The sequence below is a fragment of the Symphalangus syndactylus genome, chromosome 9 (genome assembly GCF_028878055.3).
Source record: "Symphalangus syndactylus isolate Jambi chromosome 9, NHGRI_mSymSyn1-v2.1_pri, whole genome shotgun sequence".
NCBI lineage: Eukaryota > Metazoa > Chordata > Mammalia > Primates > Hylobatidae > Symphalangus > Symphalangus syndactylus.
In genome coordinates, this window is record NC_072431.2 from 139,733,554 (window position 1) to 139,755,739 (window position 22,186).

General features: G+C 44.5%; 1 long non-coding RNA gene and 1 pseudogene across 1 annotated transcript; one reads left to right on the forward strand and one right to left on the reverse strand.

Moving 5' to 3' along the window:
• Positions 1 to 11,310: 11,310 nt before the first annotated feature.
• Positions 11,311 to 15,788, reverse strand: LOC129490790 (eukaryotic initiation factor 4A-I-like; annotated as a pseudogene).
• Positions 15,789 to 16,054: 266 nt separating this feature from the next.
• LOC129490461 (uncharacterized) lies at positions 16,055 to 19,505 on the forward strand. Its single transcript, XR_008660258.2, has 4 exons — positions 16,055 to 16,459; positions 17,612 to 17,722; positions 17,923 to 17,991; positions 19,156 to 19,505. It is a non-coding gene; the product is annotated as an uncharacterized lncRNA (long non-coding RNA).
• Positions 19,506 to 22,186: the final 2,681 nt, after the last annotated feature.

Here is a 22,186-nt window from a genome sequence, read left to right on the forward strand (position 1 = left end):
AACAACCCACATTATTTTCTCTCAAACAATTTATTTTCACAATTCATATTTATTATAGATAGCAGAAGTAATCCATTTTAATATGGCCTTTAAAAATTCCAAATATTTGTGGTTGAAAATGTCCTGGCTTTTAAAATAGGAAATTTAGTATTTATGAGACTTCCAAAAGAAAAGAATAGGAGGGCATGTAAATATATTCTCCATTTATTTTTCATCACCCCCCAACAAGCTGGAAAACCATTTGAGATCAATTTGGAATGTACTGGCCAACATGTGTATATATAAAGCACTAGAATTTTCAAAACTTACTTCTTAAAAAAGAAACTCTGAAAAGACTTTGCAACTAGAAAGGTTTAAGGGTTGCTAGGCGTCAGGGGACGGAGTAGGGGGAAACCAGACAAGAACACCCATCATGAATTGCTCCCCACAAAGAAAACAAATTTCTAGGAACTTGGCCGTTTTCCCCTGCCCTGAGTGGGGTTCCCGATTCTGTGCCGCTTTGAGGGAAGCTGCTCTGTGAATGCGAGAAAGTTTTTCCCCCAGCCCCCTTCTACTCCCCAACCCCAGCTATGAATTTCTTATTTCAGGAGGAAGGACAAACATGGAGACACACATTTTTACAGTAGTCTAATTGGCCGATTTTTCTCCGGCTTCTCTTCTCCATCCCATCTCTTGGAATTTCTTGGCATGCCCTACCTGAGATCCCCTACGGGAGATTTCCTCCTGGCTCCTGAGGTTCTGAGGACGTTCTGAAAAGTTCCCAAGCCCCACTTTTGGTAGCTGCCCAGACCCCAGCTTCCAATTCTTCCCTCTTCTTTGCACAGGTAGCCGTCAGCCCCATAGCACCACCAGCGTCCGAAATAGACCACTTTTAGCAAATCCGGCAGGGCTGGGGCAGTCTAAGAGTTTGGAAACAAACTGAGAATAGAGGGGTCCTATTTCATGCCAGGTTCTCTCTGGTTCACGTTCCAACTCCCCTCTGCCCTTTGTGCGAAAACGTCTCCAGGCCGACCTTCATTCATTTATTGTCAACAAGCGTCCTGGGAGAGCGGCTCCAGCCGGCCGCTGAACCCAGACCGGACTTTCTCCAGGCTTTCTTGGCACCCTCCCAATTATCTTCCTTCTCTTGCTCCAGGCCAGACCAACACAGCTGCGAACACGTATGACTGAGGGTCAGACCCCATCCCGGAACGGCCTCCAAGCTCCTAATTTTTGCCTAATGTTAAACCATATCCAAAGATGAATATTTAAACAATCAATTCAGTGGCGGAGTAAATTAAACGTTATTCTCCGATCAAACAGGAGCTTCGGGTCCACCTGTTTGGAAGCACCCAGGCGGCTTGGAGAGGTCCGGCCTTCGGGTGCGACCCGCAGGGGTTGCCCTGCCCGGCTCGCGGAACGGACGGTCACCTGGCGCGGCTACGAACCCGCCAACGACACCAAACACTTGCCGGGCAGACCAGGCGTCGTGGAGGCGCCGCAGTTCCCCCCCTCCCCCCAGGCAACGACGCGTCCCAGGGGCGTCCAGACCAGGCCGCCTTCCTGACTGCACAGAGCAAGAGGCCACACTCCGGATCCCACGCCGAGTCCCCGCGGTTCTGCAGGGAGGTCCCGGACGCCTCCCACATCTCGGGCTTCTGCAACCCTGAAGCTGGGCTTTAAAATCACGGCTCTTCTCAGTTGCACGAAGAGTCCAGTGTCGAGGGTCAAGGGTGGTCTTCGACCCTCGGGATCGTCTTCTTGAGAACTGGCTGACAGCTAAGCCTGGAGCTGCCCAGGGAAGGAAGCCAAAGAGCTGGAGCCGAGCGCGAGGGGCTGCGGGGCGCGGGGAGGCCCCTTACCCCCCCCACACACACTGTCCTGCCCACTAGTAACGCCGATGATAGTAACAGCATCGGCCAACCCCTTCCTCCTGCTCCTGGTCTGCCGGGCACCCATCCCCCTTTAGCGCTCCCAGCACTCACTGAAGAAGACACTATAGAATTCTCCATTTTCCAGACTAGAAATAGGGAACTCGGAGAAATTAGGAAACTCTCCAGAGGACCCTCAGGCAGCCGCACCTGGCCGGGTTTGCTTTCTGAACCACTAGCTCCGCCCGCGCTCGCCACCTTTCCCGCCCGGGCCTCTTGCGGGTCGCAGGGGTGGAAGCCTGACCCGGGCGAGGGCCCCGAGTTCCTCCTCCTCCTGGCCTCTGTCCCACGGCCCCCGGCGCCAGGAAGCGCGTTTCTCTCCCCGAGACCCACACGCGCCGAAAGACTCGCGTGGTCGGTTCTCTACCCTGGCGCCCCGGGCTGTGCCTTTTCTTGCAAGTCTCTGCGGATCGCGGGGAACGGCGCCGCCAGACTCCCCCGGACCGCGCCGCGGCTCGCGCCCGACTAGAGCCCACTCTGCTTCGCAGGGGAGCGCTCGGTGCGTTCTTCCTCCCTGCTGTGATTTTCGTTCTTTTTCCTCTCGCGGTCCCCAAGAACCCAGGCACCCCTCGACGTAGGTGCCGGCGGGACCGGGAATCCCTCCCCTGGGCTCCCTGCGGGCCCGAAGCCACCTCCTAATCCCAGGCGCCTTCCCACGGCGCAGAGGTGGGCAGCTCCGTGCCCCGCGCCGCCCCGCGAAGCCGGAATTCCCTTTCGGAGTCTCGATCCAGCTCTCTCCGCTTGGTCGCCGCGCACTGGATCCCGGCAGCGTGAGACTTGCCCGGGAAGCTGCGCTGCGCTGGCCTGGGGTGAAGGTCCGAGAGGCCAGGGGCCGGCACGCGGGGCTGCTGCAGGTGCTGCAGGGACTAGCCCTCCGCGAACCCTCGGGCCGGCAGGTCCGGGGCTATCGGAGCGGGAGCGGAGCTGGTGGCCACCGCACAGGAGAGAGGACGTCCCGGAGCCGGGGGACTAGGGGTCTCCGGGGCTGGCCCAGGGTTGCAAGCAGAGGGGACTGTCGGTTGCCAGCAAGTCCCACGCAGGTGCCTTCTGGCACGGCAGTAACATTCTACAGCGCCGATGCTGTGTACACTGAGTATCCAAAATGAATAAAATCTGTTTATACATTGGAATGTAGCTTGTGATTCCAAAATCTCATCTCCGGGCTGCCTAGATCACACGGCCACGTTGCTTTCCTTTTTACTTAATAACGGTCGTTAGAAAATTTAGAGAAACAGCAGAAACCACGAGAAAAAGAATGGAATCAAACGGTGGTAAGTACTAACAAGGCTGGCGGGGAGATTTAGCAAATGGTGGCTTTTGAGAGTTTGCACCAGTCCTTCACCGCATTCTATTGCAAGTGTGGAGAGTCACGATTCTCATTCCTCCCCAGCCTTCCGGAAAAATGCTCAGAAATTTCTTTCCACATTGACACCTGATTACAATCTAAATAGTAACCTTATTCTAATTGTTAATGTAACCTTCTCGTAATTTCTACAAAAATACTTTAGTTTTTCTAGCTATGTTTTCATGTAATCACTGAAATTATTTTTAGTTGGTTTTAAGCATTCATTGATTCTATATATACCACCTGCAAAAAATTACATAGGTGATCGCTAACAATATATACCACCTGCAAAACTTACATAGGTGATCGCTAACAATATATACCACCTGCAAAAAACTTACATAGGTGATCGCTAGAATTCGCCCCGTCCAAAGAAAATATTAAGAGTAGAAAAAGAAAAAGGATTTGAGAATCTAGTATGAAATTCAGTTAATCATTAGTTCCCTGTTACTCAACTACCTTAACATTGTCAGGTTTACCTGAGCATAAACTTCATTTTCTTAATTGTTCTTAGAACGAAGGGATATGTTTATTGAAATCAGTGATTAAGAATATTTTGGGACAGTTATGATTTACTTAGCCAGTGAAGCAGTTTCTATTCCCAAATCCAGGCAAAGAGAACAATAAGATTAAACGCAGCCTAAGAGATTTCCTTTTTGTCAAATAATGTGATTTTGCTGTGTATAGAGGGGGGTGTCTATATGTAAGGGCGTATTTATGACAAGTAGTTCCTAAAACTAAGGGGACTGTTATTGTGTTATTCAAGGTATCAGTTGTATAGGATACATTATGTCATATTTCAAACAATGTTTATATTTTCTTTAAGTTTAGAGAGATTAGTATAATTAACCTCTATGTAATTCTCCTCTGGGCCAACCTTGTGTCTTCTTTATCTGCTAACAGTCCCCTCCCCACTGAATTATTTTGAATCAAATCCCAGATAGTCTATCATTGTATTGTATTTTTGAATATTTCTCTAAAAGATAATTCCATCAATGAGGCTGGGTGCAGTGGCTCCTCCCTGTAATCCCAGCTCTTTGAGAGGCTGAGGTTGGAGGATCATTTTGGGCCAGGAGTTCAAGACCACCCTGAACAACATAGCAAGACCCCATTTATAAAAAAGAAGATTCCCATCAATGTAACCACAATACTATTATCACACCTAAATAATCCATTAATAGCATCAGTTTTTCAAGGTAATATTTAAATATCCTCAATTGTCTAACAACTTTTTGTTTAGTTGGTTGGTTTGAATTCGAATGCTAATAAGGGTTATGTATTGTGTTTGGCTGATACGGGCTATTATATCTCTTTTAGATTTCCTCAATCCTCTTTTTTTTTTTTCCCTTGCATTTTTATGAGAGAAACTGAACTGTTTGTTCTGAAGAAGTTGACATTCTGGACTTTGTACCTGCAGGTAATAGTTTTTTGGCAAGATATTCCCAGGGATAAGGTCGTTTATTCAGACTTTTGAATATTGGCAAATAATAATATTGTTTGTAGAGGGAGAAGGATTAGTCAAGATATTTTGAAGAATCAACTATTGAAAAAACAAATTTTTATCACAGTAAGCATGGATCTGAGAAAGATTATGTGAAATTTTCCTAAATGCAAATACAATCTAAAATTGTAATGTCTTACAATTAAAAAATAGATTATTTTCCATATATTTATAGAAATATAAATGATCAATCAACTATTTCATTGAAAATTTTAAATCTAATTTTATTTTGAGGAGAATAAAGTTTTTTATATCTTTAATATTTTAGTTGAAGATCCAAAGACATTTTATGTTAAAACTTTAGGTTTTATATTGTTCTGTGTTTTAAAACATAAAATCTAAAATGTGGTAATATCCATGAGGTGCAGATCGAGTAATAGCACAAATTCTGTGCTCATGAAAATTCATTCTAGGATAACTTAATTAAAGGGACTCAGGATTTGAATGATATTAGATCAGACAGAAAAAAGTTCACTTGAGTGTAAGACATAAGTAATAAAAACCAAAGGTAGCTAACTTTTTTAGGCTTGTTATTTCTTTAATGAGTATGCATATGAAATAAAATTTCCATGTCCATGTCCATTTTTCCATGGTACATTGGGCTTCTATAATTTCATCTATCTCATCCTGCAGTTATTTTCATGGGTTTATGTGTCCACCACTATCTGGAATCTCTGAGATGGTGAAAATGAAATCTTATTCTTCTTTATATTTCAAACAATTCCTAGCACATTATCAAAAATACCTGATAAAATTTATTGTGTCTGTAATACTGGTAAGCATGTAAAAGCGTGGTAAATATACAGGCTTTAAGTTTAGATAGATCCAAATATTATTCAAATTACCAAATTATTGTTTTTAAAAAGTATTATTTTCCTAGGACAAATAGAGATTTTTAGATAAGGCTGGATTTGTAATACTTTAAGTAATAGGCCACAGTCCTTAAGTATTTAATGCCGATTTGGTAAGCAGCTGATGTTTTATATAATGCTGTCGGGTACTTTCTTTTGCGTGTATCTTCTGATGCACTGGATCCAGCACTTTATATCACATCATATATCTGTTTATAATATATACAAATGTATTTTCATATATAATATATTTGATGTTTGATGGCTTTGAAACTTTAACCTTGAAATAGATTTTAAATTTTTATTAAAACTATTGAAATAACTGCTGTAAGGAAAGAGCTCTTATTTGTTGAAATAAAATGTAGATTCATGTTTCCTCGGGGACTAGTCTAGTTTCCAAGGATAAACGGCGGTGACGAGTTGGGTATCTAGATGGAATTTCTGTTGGTTTGGATTCCAGCTCTGCTGCTTACCAGCTTTGTGGCCTCAGGCAAACAACTTAACGTCTCCAAGCCTCAATTTCCCCATCTATATAATGGTGATATTTATAAGTTTCACCTTATATGGCCATGGTGGAGATTACATGAAATAGTGTATGTGAAGTGCTTAGCACAGTGCCTGGCACATGCTCAATGCTCTATGCACGTCAGCTGGTACTTAATGATGCTAACAAACATACTGTGTCCCTAAGCATGGGTGGGATCTTGCCTGACGTCCTTGTGTCTGCGTCCTGGTCAGTCTTCACATGGTGGGGGCATCCTTTATTTCGGGCCACACACGGCTGGTATACAGAGCATGCTGTTTCTTTCCTGCCAGAATGTTCCTGCTGCAGCTCTCCTGCTAGTTTAGCTTAGCCTTCTGGTTTGAGGGATGAGTCACATGTACCATCACTTCCCAGGACCAACAGGACCTTTCAGGAGAGCTGTCCCTGCTTACACAGAGAATTGCCCTTGCCTAACACTGAAGCCTGGCAGAGTAACATGAAATAACCACAGCAATTCCAAAGTTAGAATTAGCATGCCTAGAATAACAGGTATATCCTTCTCTTGTACTTTATCACTTGCTTCATTTCTGCTCAGCCTAATTTTCACTTGATGTGTAGATTTATTTTTTGTTCACTCATCCAGAAAATGTTGACTGAGGAATTACTCTGTGTTAAGTGCTCCGGTAGAAGCAAGGGATACAATGATGATCAAGGCAGATGCAGCCCTCACCTTCAGGTTGTGGGGTCCAGATACAGACAAGGAGGCAGGCAGCTGTGAGATGTGTGAGAAATGCTGCGCTGGGTCAGCCCATGGTATTAGGAGAGCAGGGAAGGAAGGGTGGGGACAGGAGCGGGCAACCTGGAGGAAGAGGCACCTAAGCAGAGTCCGGAGGGCTGAGGAGGAGTCAACAGGTAAAAGAGAGGGGAATCCTGACATGCCATCTCGACTGTAGGGCACGGCTAGCTGGCGGCCTTAGCTGCTGGAACACCGGATTTATGCAAGACTCCCTGAGTTTTTCTCATGGACTTGCGAACAAATCTGACCAAGAAAACCACGTAATTTCTTTTATGCCTTGCCCAAGAAAGCCACCTGGAGGGGCACGGGGACCTTAGCAGGAAGAAGCTGGAGGTGGGGGGAGAGCGGGGAGATATTACTCTCCATGTGGTGGGGGGTGGACACCTCCCTGTCCTATGGCTCGTCATATCCAGCGGGGGAGGGGGTTGACTTTCCCCTGCGTTATTGGTAATATCACCCCCCTCTCTCCCGCTAAATATTCAGTACAATATCACAGGTGGGGTATTTGCAGTAATATCAACCTCTCCCCCTCTACATATTAGAAACAATATCACAGGGGGGCCTACACCCGCCTGCGATACTGGGAGTAATATCATCCTCTTTCTCCCTGGATATTAGGAACAATAATAGCACAGAAGGTGTTCACACCTTCCGCAATGTTGGGAGCAATATCATCCTCCCTCCCCCTAGATATTCAGAACAATATCACATGGGAATTGGACCTTTCTGTTTATTGAGAGTAATATCATCCTCTCCCTTTCTGTATATTAGAAATAATATCACAGAGGGGTGTGTACACCCCCAGGAATGTTTTGAGTAATATCATCCTCTCCGTTTCTGTATATTAGAAACAATATCACAGAGGGGTGTGTACAGCCCCAGGAATGTTTTGAGTAATATCGTCCTCTCCCTTTCTGTATATTAGAAACAATATCACAGAGGGGTGTGTACACCCCCAGGAATGTTTTGAGTGATATCATCCTCTCCCTGCCTGGATATTTGGAACAATATGACAAGAGTTGTGTACACCCACTGTGATATTCGGTTTAATATCATCCTCTATCCCCTGGATATTGGGAGTAATATCAATCTTTAGCCCCTGGATATTAGGAAGAATATCACAGGAGGGGTGTATACACACGGCGCTATTGGGAGTAATATCATTTTCTCTACCCCTTGATATTAGGGGCAATATAACAGTGGGGATGTACACCCCCTGGGATATTGGGAGTAATGTTAATCTCTTCCCCTGTGGATGTTAGGAACAATATCACAGAAGGGTTGTACACCCCCAGCGATATTGGGAGTAATATCGTCCTCTCCCAACTTAGATATTAGGAACAATATCACAGGGGAAGTGTACAACCCCTGCAATATTGTGAGTAATATCCTCCTCTCCCAAAACGGAGATTAGGAATAATTATCACAGGAAAGGCGTACACCTCTTCTGATATTTGTGGTAATATCATCTCCTCCCCTCACTGATATTAGGAACGGTAATCACAAGGTGTGTATAGCCCCTGCGATATTGGGAGTAATATTATTCTCTCTTCCCCTGGATATTAGAAAGAATATCACAGGCAGAGTGTATGGCGAACCCCCTGCGATATTGGCGGTAATATCATCCTCTTTTAACCTGGATATTAGGAACAATATCACAGGGGGCGTGTACACTTCTTTTGATACTGGGAGTAATATCATCCCCTCCACAAGTAAATAGTAGGAAAAATACCAAAGAAGGTGTGTACACCACTTGTGATATTGGGAGTAATATCATCTTACCTCACCTGGATATTAGGAAAAATATTGGGGGGCATTTACACCACCTGCGATATTGGGAGTAATATAATTTTCTACCCCAGTGGATATTTAGAACAATATCACAGGGGCAGTGTACACCATCTGAGATATTGCGAGTAATACCGTCCTCACCTCCCCCCCCCACCCAGATATTAGGAACAATGTAACAGGCAGATTATACACCTGCTGCAACATTGAAAGTAATATCATCCTTTTCCCCCTGGATATTAGGAACAATATCTTATGGGGGGTTTACAGCCCATTCCGTTTTGGGAGTAATATCTACTTCTTCATTGCTGGAAATAAGAAACAATATAACAGTGCTGGTGTTCACACCCTGTGATATGGCCAGTAATATCATAGACTCTCCCCCAGCATATTAGGAACAATATCAAAAAGGGGTGTATACCCACAGTGATTTGGGGATTAATATCCTACTCTGCCCCCTGGATATTAGGAACAATATCAAAGAAGGAGTGTCTACCGCTTTCGATAGTGACAGTAATATCATCCTCTCCCTCCCTGGATATTCAGAACAATACCACACAATTGGTGTACACCCACTACGATCATGGAAGTAATGTCATCCTCTAGCCCCCTGGATATTAAAAACAATATCACACAGGGGGTGTACACCTCTCGCAATATAGCCAGTAATATCATCGTCTCCTCCACTGGGTATTAGTAACAATATCACAGGGGTGTGTACACCTCCTGCACTATTGGGAGTAATGTCATTCTCTCTTCCCTTGAATATTAGGAATAATATCACAGATGGGGTGTACAACTCCTGTGATATTGGCAGTAATATCATCCTCTCCCAACCCGGATATTAGCAACAAAATAACAGGGGGTGTACACCCCCTGCAATACTGGGAGTCATATCATCCTCTCTCCCAATTAATATTAGAAACCATATCCCAGGAAGAGTGTAAACCCTCTGAGATGTTGAGAGTAATATCATCCTTTTATTTCATTGAGCAGTGGTTTGTAGTTCTCCTTGAAGAGGTCCTTCACATCCCTTGTAAGTTGGATTCCTAGGTATTTTATTTTGTTTCAAGCAATTGTGAATGTGAGTTCACTCATGATTTGGCTCTCTGTTTGTCTGTGATTGGTGTACAAGAATGCTTGTGACTTCTGTATACTGATTTTGTATCCTGAGACTTTGCTGAAGTTTACTTATCAGCTTAAGGAGATTTTGGGCTGAGACGATGGGGTTTTCTAAATATACAATCATGTCATCTGCAAACAGGGGCAATTTGACTTCCTCTTTTCCTAATTGAATACACTTTATTTCCTTCTCTTGCCTGACTGCCCTGGCCAGAACTTCCAACACTGTGTTGAATAGGAGTGGTGAGAGGGCATCCCTGTCTTGTGTCAGTTTTCAAAGGGAATGCTTCCAGTTTTTGCCCATTCATATGATATTGGCTGTGGATTTGTCATAAATAGTTCTTATTATTTTGAGATACATCCCATCAATACATAATTTATTGAGAGTTTTTAGCATGAAGAGCTGTTGAATTTTGTCAAAGGCCTTTTCTGCATCTATTGAGATAATCACGTGGTTTTTGTCTTTGGTTCTGTTTATATGCTGGATTATGTTTATTGATTTGCGTATGTTGAAGTAGCCTTGCATCCCAGGGATGAAGCCTACTTGATCATGGTGGATAAGCTTTTTGATGAGCTGCTGGATTCAGTTTGCCAGTATTTTATTGAGGATTTTCACATCGATGTTCATCAGGGATATTGGTCTGAAATTCTCTTTTTTTGTTGTGTCTCTGCCAGGCTTTGGTATCAGGATGATGCTGGCTTCAAAAATGAGTTAGGGAGGATTCCCTCTTTTTCTATTGTTTGAAATAGTTTCAGAAGGAATGGTACCAGCTCCTTGTACCTCTGGTAGAATTCGGCTGTGAATCCGTCTGGACTTTTTTTGGTTGGTAGGCTATTAATTATTGCCTCAATTTCAGAGCCTTTTATGGGTCTATTCAGGGATTCAACTTCTTCCTGGTTTAGTCTTGGGAGGGTGTATGTGTCCAGGAATTTATTCATTTCTTCTGGATTTTCTAGTTTATTTGCATAGAGGTGTTTATAGTATTCTTTGATGGTAGTTTGTATTTCTGTGGTAAAAGTGGTGATATCTTCTTTATCATTTTTTATTGCATCTATTTGATTCTTCTCTCTTTTCTTCTTTATTAGTCTTGATAGTGGTCTATCAATTTTGTCGATCTTTTCAAAAAACCAGCTCCTGGATTCACTGATTTTTTGAAGAGTGTTTTATGTCTCTTATCTTCTTCAGTTCTGCTCTGATCTGAGTTATTTCTTGCCTTCTGCTAGCTTTTGAATGTGTTTGCTCTTGCTTCTCTAGTTCTTTTAATTGTGATATTAGGGTGTCATTTTTAGATCTTTCCTGCTTTCTCTGGTAGGCATTTAGTGCTATAAATTTCCCTCTAAACACTGCTTTAAATGTGTCCCAGAGATTCTGGTATGTTGTGTCTTTGTTCTCATTGGTTTCAAAGAACATCTTTATTTCTGCCTTCACTTCATTATGTACCCAGTAGCTATTCAGGAGCAGGTTGTTCAGTTTCCATGTAGTTGAGTGGTTTTGAGTGAGTTTCTTTTTCTTTTTTTTTTTTTCAGTTTCCAAGTCATTTTATTCAGAATTTTCTGTTTGTTTCCTGAATCAATAAATACTATACAAAACAATGTAAAAATGGCTACCATTTTCTCTCCCCTGCTTCCCCCCACCTGGGGACAACCCCCTGGGCAATCTCACTCAGAGGTATTAGGGGTTCTCCCTCCGGATTTGGTCCAGCAAATGAGGCTGAGTGACATAGTCCCTTGAATCACTTTCAAAGGAGCTCAGCTGAGGTGAGGAGAGCCTCTGGGATCTTGAGGTTACCAGGTTAGGGAAAGAGATTAGTGTTTGTTTTTTTTTTTTTTTTTTTGGGAGAAGAGCTGGTGCCTGGGGCAAGAGCCTACCCCAAAGAAAAGGGTGTCTAAAATGTTCACAGTTCCTTCTTTTGCCTCAAAATGTGATATTTATTCAAAGAAAAAAAATGATGAGATGTTCATCCCTTGGCTCCCTTCCCTCCCCCTTCCTGCTGCTCCTCAGCCCCCAGAGATTGAGCCCTGGCTGGGGCTGGGTGGCAGGACAGTCCCTCAGACGAGGTCAGCAACATTGAGGGGCATTTCCTCAATGGAGGTGTTGTAGAAGGTCTCAGTGTCTCGAAGAGTCCTCTTGTCTTCTTCTGTCACCATGTTAATAGCCACACCTTTATGGCCAAACCGTCCACCTCGACTGATTCTGTGGATATAGTTTTCCCTGTTGGTGGGAAAGTCATAGTTGATCACTAAAGAAACCTGCTGCACATCAATGCCTCTGGCCAGCAGGTCAGTAGTAATCAAAACTCTGCTAGAGCCAGAACTAAACTCCCTCATGATCACATCTCGTTCCTTTTGGTCCATATCTCCATGCATGGTGGATACAGCGAAATCTCAAGCATGCATTTTCTCGGTGAGCCAGTCCACCTTCCTCCGGGTGTTGATGAAGATGACTGCCTGAGTGATGGTCAGGGTTTCATACAAGTCACATAGTGTGTCCAGCTTCCACTCCTCTCGTTCCACATTGATGTAGAATTTGCGGATACCCTCCAGGGTCAACTCTTCCTTCTTGACAAGAATCCGAACGGGGTCCCTCATGAACTTCTTGGTCACCTCAAGCACATCAGAAGGCATTGCGGCTGACAGCAAATCTACCTGGGTGTTGCTGTGGAGCTTTTGGAATATGTCATAGATCTGGTCCTTGAATCCACAGCTTAACATTTCGTCAGCTTCATCCAGTACAAACATCTTGATGTATTTGGGAGACAGGTATCTCCGGTTAAGCATATCAAACACACGGCCAAGGGTACCCACTATGATGTGGGGAGCTTCCATCTGCAGTTTCTGCACCTCAGCACGCACGTTGGTGCCCCCGATACAGGCACGACAGGAGGCACCCATGGTCTCCTAGTGCCATGACCACCTTCTGTATCTGCTGAGCCAATTCTGACCAAGGCCTGGGTGGCTTTTATAACTAATTCAATCTGCTGCAGAATCGATATGGCAAATGTGGCCATTTTCCCAGTCCCAGATTGGGTTTGAGCAATCACATCATAACCCTTGATACAAGGTAGAATGGATCGCTGCTGGATGGCAGAGGGCTTCTCAAAACCATAGGCGTAGATGCCACGGAGAAGGGACTTTGTGAGGTTCATGTCATCAAAGCTGTCAACAATCTCATTCCAGTTACTCTCGGTGACGCCTTCCGGCTCCATCCCATCAGGGCCATTGTCTCTGGATTGGGAATCCTGGCTCGCAGACACGATCCTTAGAAACTAGCTTGAGTGAGTTTCTTCATCCTGAGTTCTAGTTTGATTGCACTGTGGTCTGAGAGACAGTTGGTTATAATTTCTGTTCTTTTACATTTGCTGAGGAGAGCATTACTTCCAACTATGTGGTCAATTTTGGAATAAGTGTGATGTGGTGCCGAGAAGAATGTATATTCTGTTGATTTGGGGTGGAGAGTTCTGCAGATGTCTATTAGGTCCTCTTGGTGCAGAGCTGAGTTCAATTCCTGGATATCCTTTTTAACTTTCTGTCTTGTTGATCTGTCTAATGTTGACAGTGGGGTGTTAAAGTCTCCCATTATTATTTTGTGGGAGCCTAAGTCTCTTTGTAGGTCTCTAAGGACTTGCTTTATGAATCTGGGTGCTCCTGTATTGGGTGCATATATATTTAGGATAGTTACCTCTTCTTGTTGAATTGATCCCTTTACCATTATGTAATGGCCTTCTTTGTCTCTTTTGATCTTTGTTGGTTTAATGTCTCTTTTATCAGAGACTAGGGTTGCAACCCTTGCCTTTTTTTGTGTTCCATTTGCTTGGTAGATCTTCCTCCACCCCTTTATTTTGAGCCTATGTGTGTCTCTGCATGTGAGATGGGTTTCCTGAATACAGCACAATGATGGGTCTTGATTCTTTATCCAATTTGCCAGTCTGTGTCTTTTAATTGGAGCATTTAGCCCATTTACATTTAAAGTTAATATTGTTATGTGTGAATTTGATCCTGTCCTTATGATGTTAGCTGGTTGTTTTGCTCACTAGTTGATGCAGTTTCTTTCTAGCATCAATGGTCTTTACAATTTGGCATGTTTTTGCAGTGGCTGGTACCGGTTTTTCCTTTCTGTGTTTAGTGCTTCCTTCAGGAGCTCTTGTAGGCCTGGTGGTGACAAAATCTCTCAGCATTTGCTTGTCTGTAATGGACTTTATTTCTCCTTCACTTATGGATCTTAGTTTGTCTGGATATGAAATTCTGGGTTGAAAATTCTTTTCTTTAAGAATGTTGAATATTGGCCCCCACTCTCTTCTGGCTTGTAGAGCTTCTGCTGAGAGATCTGCTCTTAGTCTGATGGGCTTCCCTTTGTGGGTAACCAGACTTTTCTCTCTGGCTGCCCTTAACATTTTTTCCTTCATTTCAACTTTGATGAATCTGACAATTATGTGTCTTGGATTTGCTCTTCTCGAGGAGTATCTTTGTGGTGTTCTCTGTATTTCCTGAATTTGAATGTTGGCCTGCCTTGCTATGTTGGGGAAGTCCTCCTGGATAATATCCTGAAGAGTGTTTTCCAACTTGGTTCCATTCTCCCCATCACTTTCAGGTACACCAGTCAGATGTAGATTTGGTCTTTTCACATGGTCCTATATATCTTGGAGGCTTTGTTCATTTCTTTTTACTGGTTTTTCTCTAAACTTCTGTTCTCACTTCATTTCATTCATTTGATCTTCCATCACTGATACCCTTTCCTCCAGTTGATTGAATTGGCTACTGAAGCTTCCGCATTCGTCATGTAGTTCTCGTCCCATGGTTTTCAGCCCCATCAGATCATTTAATGAATTCTCTACACTGGTTATTCTAGTTAGCCATTGGTTTAATCTTTTTTCAACGTTTTTTGCTTCTTTGTGATGAGTTCGAACTTCCTCCTTTAGCTTAGAGAAGTTTGATTGTCTGAAGCCTTCTTCTCTCAACTCGTCAAAGTCATTCTCCATCCAGGTTTGTTCCCCTGATGGCGAGGAGCTGCATTCCTTTGGAAGGGGAGAGGCACTCTGATTTTTAGAATTTTCAGCTTTTCTGCTGTTCTTTTCCCATCTTTGGGGTTTATCTACCTTTGGTCTTTGATGATGGTGATGTACAGATGGGGTTTTGGTGTGGATGTCCTTTCTGTTTGTTAGTTTTCCTTCTAACAGTCGGGACCCTCAGCTGCAGGTCTGTTGGAGTTTGCTAGAGGTCCACTCCAGACCCTGTTTGCCTGGGTATCAGCAGCGGAGCCTGCCGGACAGTGAATATTGCTGAACAGCAAATGTTGCTGCCTGATCATTCCTCTGGAAACTTTGTCTCAGAGGGGTACCCGTCTGTGTGAGGTGTCAGTCTGCCCCTACTGGGCGGTGTCTCCTAGTTAGGCTACTCAGGGGTCAGGGACCCACTTGAGGAGGCAGTCTGTCCGTTCTCAGATCTCAAACTCCGTGCTGGGAGAGCCACTACTCTCTTCAAAGCTGTCAGACAGGGACGTTTAAGTCTGCAGAGGTTTCTGCTGCCTTTTGTTCAGCTATGCCCTGCCCCCAGAGGTGGAGTCTACAGAGATAGGCAGGCCTCCTTGAGCTGTGGTGGGTTCCACCCAGTTCGAGCTTCCCCTCTGCTTTGTTTACCTACTCAAGCGTCAGCAATGGCAGGCGCCCCTCCCCCAGCCTCGTAGCCACCTTGCAGTTCTATCTCAGACTGCTGTGCTAGCAGTGAGCGAGGCTCCGTGGGCGTGGGACCCTCTGAGCCAGGCGCTGGATATAATCTCCTGGTGTGCCATTTGCTCAGTTGGAAATGCAGAAATCACCCATCTTTTGCGTCGCTCATGCTGGGAGCTGTAGACTGGAGCTGTTTTTATTGGCCATCTTGGACTCTATCATTGATTTTTATCCTCATTATGTGTCATATTTTTTGCCTCTTCACATCCCTGATGATTTTTGATTGGATGACATAGATCACCAGTTTTACCTTATTGGCTGCTTGCATGTTTTTATATTTCTATAAATCTTCCTGAGCTTTTTTCTGTCACACAGTTAAGCTACTTGGAAAAGTTTGAGCCTTCCGGATCTTGCCAGTAAACTTTGATAGATGATAAGAATAGTATTTGGCCTAGGGCTGTTTTGCTCACTACTGAGGCAGAACCCTTCTAAGTATTCTATCTTAATGAATTATGAGATTTTCTATTCTGACTGATGTTAACAGGGACTGTTTCTGGCCCCCTGTGAGCATTGGGAATCCTCTAATCCCTGTAATCATTGTGGATGATTCTTTTTCCATTCTCAGGTAGTTTTCTTTTCTTTTCTTTTCTTTTTGTTTTTGTTTTTTTTGAGACTGAGTCTTGCTCTGTTGCCCAGGCTTTGCTCGATCTCGGCTCGCTGCAACCTCCGCCTCCTGGGTTCAAGTGATTCTCCTGCCTCAGCCTCCTGAGTAGCTGGGACTACAGGCATGTGTCACCACACCCGGCTAATTTTTGTATTTTTGGTAGAGATGGGGTTTCACCATGTTTGCCAGGATGGCCTCTATCTCCTGACCTTGTGATCTACCCACCTCGGCCTCCCAAATGCTGGGATTACAGGTGTGAGACACTGGGCCCAGCCTCTCAGGCGGTTTTCATACCTGCATACTCTGATCGCTACTCTGTTAAACAGTCAAGGAGGGTAAGTATTATCTTCAGATTTCCAGAGTTCTGTCTCTGTACAGCCCTCTCCTCCTCAATATTCTGCCCTATGAATTCTAGCCACAGTGGCCTTCCCAGACTCACAGTTCTGTCTTCATAACTCAGGAAGACCTCTGAGCTCCATCTGCGTTCTTTCTTCCTGTGCTGGGGCCTGGAGAGTTTTATAAGGTGTTGGGGAGGTCCATTGTGGGGCTAGCCTCATTTGTTTCTCATCTCTTGGGGATCACTGCCCTTTGACGCTTGATTCCAGTGATAGATTCGCTTTGTTGCTTGAGGACCATAGTTTCATATATTTTGTCCAGTATTTTTGTTGCTTTAGGTCAGAAAGTAATTTTGGTCTCTGTTACTCCATCTTGGCCAGAAGTGTAAGTCACTTAACTAAGCATTTACACATCAAAATACTGCACACGAAATCTTAGTTTAAGCTACTTTTTAAAAAATCTCCTTCATTTTCCATTTAGCATTCTATTTAGGGTATTACATTGGTTTTTTGGAAATTCTGTTATTGGCAGTTTCTATTGACTATCAATCCCATTTAAAGATAGTGCATAGGGTATTCTAAAATAGCTGTTAAGCAAAGAGAAAATTGGGCCTGATAGGGTGAGAATCACAGCTCTAATACCTAGAGTGACCTTATAATGTATTGTCCAAAGGAAATATTTTTGACAGTGAAAGAGGGTGTTGTTAGTAATTATATCAGGACCATGGCCTAAACCAGGACTATCCCAGGCAGCCTGGGACATATTTGTACGCTATCTCTATTTAATGCCTTTATACAATTCTTCTTTTTTTTTTTTTTTTTTTTGATACGGAGTCTCGCTCTGTCGCCCAGGCTGGAGTGTAGTGGCACAATCTCGGCTCACCGCAAGCTCCGCCTCCCGGGTTCACACCATTCTCCTGCCTCAGCCTCTCCGAGTAGCTGGGACTACAGGCGCCCGCCACCACGCCCGGCTAATTTTTTGTATTTTTAGTAGAGACGGGGTTTCACCGTGGTCTTGATCTCCTGACCTCGGGATCCGCCCGCCTCGGCCTCCCAAAGTGCTGGGATTACAAGCGTGAGCCACCGCGCCCGGCCTATACAATTCTTTACTTAATTCTACCAGCCTTTATTGAGCCTGCTTTCTTTGTCTAGCTGAGTGCCACGGGCTGACATCACTAAGATCAATACGGCAAACTCTGAAAGATGGACAGAGAGACAGGAGATGGTCCTTTATAATGCAGTATGATCTGTGCTGCAATAGAGGTGAGCACAAGGGCCTTATGAAGGCTCAGTGAAGAGCATGCCTGACTGCAGGGGAGGGTACTTAGGTTAGAAAAGATGAGTTGAGGTATGTTCATAGGGAGAGTGGGATGAGAGATGGTGGGGAAGCTATTCTAGACAGTGTGTGTCAAGGCCAAGAGCCAGGGGAACACAGGTAGGACTTTTTTTTTTTTTCTTGCAAGATGGAAGAGTGTTCTGATTGGCTGGAAAACAATGCCCATGGGAAGCTTTATGCAAATGAGTGGGGAAAGGTAATATTTACAGCAACAGCAGTTAATATTTAGTGCCCACTTATCACATGCTGGACACAGTTCTGGGTACTCTGAACATATTCGCTCTTTTAATCTTTACAATAACCCTATGAGGTAGGTACTATTATTATCCCCATTTTCTGGTGAGGAATCTGAGGCACAGAGAGAGTAAGTACGTTGCCCAGGGCCGCGCACCAAGTGTGTGGGAGGTCCTGGAGTTGAATGCAGAGCCATCCACTCTAAACTCCTGAAAGCCAGATGCTACGAGGTGTTGTTATTCCAAGTGGAGGAATGCTAAGGACATCAACCTGCAGGGGACCAGGAAACCCTGAAGCATTCGAAGCAGGGGAATGGCTTAAAACAAGGTGGTATAAGAAAGTGCTCCCAGAGCAGCATAAAAGTCTGGTGTAGTGGAGGTCTCCGCTAGTCACAAATGGTGGTGAGAGGTTGAGCTACAGCACCTCCAGCAGGGATGCAGAGGATACTTTCCCCAAACCCTTATGGGCAGAGTCCCTTGGCTTCGGTGACCATGTCCAAGGGTGCAGAGGAGAAGCCCAAGAAGATGCCAGGTGTCTGGCTTATGCCCCTGTGTGAACGTGAATCCTCTCATAGACATGCAGGTTACAGGAGGAAAAGCAGGTTTATCTGGGAAGGAGGCTTCTAGACCATGACTTCCATTTTAGCCATGTAGTTTTTGAGGTGCTTGTACAAGTTCTAGGTGGAAACGTCCAGGAGGCAGTGGGGAACTCAAAGTAGATCTCAGGAGAGAGGCTCAGGCAGGACAGCTTGGGGAATCATCAGCATGGGGGTGGGAGGAGAGCTGGTATTTGGATGAGACTGCAGTGGAGCATGAACAGAGTGGGAAAAGGTGGTGATGAACCCAGGGACTCCACTATGCGGTAGATGGCTGTGAGATTAGGAAGCAATGAAGAAGGCCGAGAAGGATGTGGGGGAGAAGCATCAATAAGGAATAAATGAGTTGCATGTGCTCCAGAGAGGCCAAATAAAGACTGGATTTGGCTCTCGCAGGTCATACATGAAAGTATCTTGGAACCAAAAGGAAAACTGTGGTGGTTTAAGGGGTATATTCAATTTCTAGGTCTGCTGCCACAAAATACCAGAAACTGGGTATCTTGTTAAAACAACAGAAATTTATTATCTCAGTTTTGGAGGCTAGAAGTTCAAAACAAGGTGTTGGCAGCACCGTGCTCTCTCTGAAGATGCTGGGAAGAATCTGTTACATGCCTTTCCATTCGCTTCTGGGGTTTCCCGCAAGCCCTGACGTTCCTTGGCTTGTAGATGCATCACCCCAGTTTCTGCCCCCATCATCACATGGCCTCCTCTCTGTGTGTATGTCTGTGTTCCCTCTCCTCTTCTTCTAAGGACACCAGTCATAGTAGATTAAGGGTCCATTCCTAAGTAATTACATCTGCAACAACCCTATTTCCAAATAAAGTCACATTCTAAGATTCCTAGGGAGAATATGAATTTTTGGGGCTGTGTGGATACTGTTCAACCTGGGACATGTAGTAAATAAATAGCAAGGAAATTTACAGATTACTTTAAGCTAGAGAGGGAGATTGGGTTAAATGTAGGACATTTTTTTTTCCAGGACGGGAGAGGTTTAAACATGTTACTACATTGTCTAAATGAAATAGCCATGGACATGGAGAGGCTGAAGATTCTGAACTAAGTGCAAGTAATTGATAGCGCAAGCTCCCAAGGGGCTGGGGCCCGGAGCGCAGATGGATGTATCTACTGTGGGCAGAACTGGGGCGTGGGAGGGGTATGCAGATGCAGATGTGTTTGAGGGTGGGGGGCCAGAAGCTGAGTGGGGCGAAGCGTGACAGTGCAGCTCCAAGCACGCTGGAGGTGTTCACCAAGCAAATCAAGAGCAGATGGCGGAACGAGCAGCTGAAATAACAGCTTGTGAAATCAACCCTACTTTGTGGGGAGAGGATTAGTTAAGGATTCTAGCCATGAGAACCAAAAAGGGGAGGATAATCTGTTCATGCCTATTATGGGGCTTTGGGGGAGTGATTTCAGCCTCAAGCTGGAGAATGTTTTAGAAGGCCAGAGAGAGGAACCCTGCAAATCATGTGAGCTGGCCCCTCACTTTGAGATGAAGTGACCACACAGCAGTAACGCCGCCCTCTGTGTAGTGGTTCTAGAGTGTGGCAATCTGGAGGGGTCATTATGGAAAAGGGCTGAAGCATAAGAATGTAGGCCCAATACTGAGATAGAAAGAGGATTCTCTGAGATGACTTAGGCAGGGCGATGGTGGTGGAGGTGGGTGTAAGAAGCCCTCTGCTGCCTCTGTCCCAGCATGGGATTCAATTCGTCAAGAGCAGAGCCAATCACCATTTAGGCCCCCTCATTAGCCTTAATTTATTCCTCAGGTATGGAGAATACTCCTCAAGATGCATTCAAAGTGTGAGCTGCCTCTTCCTCAGCAGAGGACTGCCCGGCAGTTCTGCAATTCTGTCATTTGGAAATTCCCTGATATCTCCCTTGGCTCTTCCCATTCTTTCGCTTCAACACATTTTAAGACCAGGCCCCTTAACTGTAGAAACAGCATGGAAAACAAGTAGGTTTCAGGAAAAATTATCCCAAATGGAATCTCTACTGTGCGCTCTTTATCAGATGGAAAGCTTAAAACAGTGTAAGAGTTTTTACAGCGTGTATTCATATCACACCAGTTTTGGGTCCATAGACAGAGGGTTTTTCTAGATCAAACTGTTCAGTTGTCCTGTTGATCCTGGCCTAAAATCTGAGTGGATAAAAAATATTTTAAGAGAGATGAGATTCTAACCCTCAATGACAAAAAGCAGGGCTGAGCCCTAAGCCCATGTTTTTACACATATTATACAATTGAATGTGCTGCACTACCGCTAGAACACTAGTTCTCAAACGGGCGATTTTGCTTTCCAGGGGACGTTGGCAATGTCTGGAGACATTTTTTTTCCATTTTCAAAAATTGTGGCAAAGCACATAACATAAAATTAGCCATTTGAACCATTTTCATATGTATAGTTCAGTGGCGCTAAGCACCTTCACACTGTTGTGCAACCATCACCACCATCCATCCGTAGAACTCTTTTCATTTTGCAAAACTGTAACTCTGTACTCATGAAACACTAATTCCCCATTTCCCTCTTCTCCCAGCCCCTGACAACCATCATTTGACTTTCTGTCTCCATGATTTTGACTACTCTAGGTACCTCAAATAAGTGGAATCATACTGTTGAGGCATTTTTGATGGTCACAACTTGGGATGGGGTGCCACTGGTGTCTAGTGGGTAGAGGCTAGGGAGGCCACTCAACATCCTGCAATGCACAGGACGGTCCCCACAAGAAAGCATTAACTAACCCCAAACGTCAATCCTACCAAAATTGAGAAACTCTGAGCTAGAAAAATCCCATGAGTAATCTCACGCCATGGAGTATCAGTCAGTAGAGACTGGTTATGTTGCGATAAGAAACCACCTCCAAATTTCTGTGGTTTAACGCAACTTATTTTTTTGCTCTAACATGGAGCATCCTTAATTAGCAATCCAGGCTGATTGGAGTTCCATCCTGATGTGGGCTTCGATGATGACTGAAGCAGAAAAAGGATCAGTGATAAATTGTGCACTGGCTTTTAAAGCTCCCGTTGGAAGTGTCCGGGTCATTTTCGGTCACGCTTTCTTGGCCAGATCAAATCACAGGTCCACATCTCACTTCAAAGGGAGGAAGTGCATTTTTATTCTGAAGAAGTACAACCGCCACGTCTAGCAATTAAAAATAAACCTCATAGTGTTATCACCTGCTTGAAGTGCTGATATCGGAGCAAGGCTACCAGTAGGAGTGGTGCAGGCTGCAGGTTTTTTGTTTTGTTTTGTTTTATTTTGTTTTGTTTTTTGAGACTGCGCTCCAGCCTTAGTCTGTCATGCAGGCTGGAGTACAATGGTGTGATCACAGCTTGTTGCAACCTTGACCTCCCCACACAAGCGATCCTCCCACCTCAGCCTCCTGAAATGTTGAGACTACAGGCCCGTGCCACCAGGCCCGGTTAATTTTTTGTATCTTTTTTTGTAGAAATGGGGTTTCACTATGTTGCCTAGACTGGTCTTGAACTCCTGGGTGCAAGTGATCCACTTGCCTCGGCCTCCCAAAGTGCTGGGATTACAGGCATGAGCCACCATGCCTGGCCTAG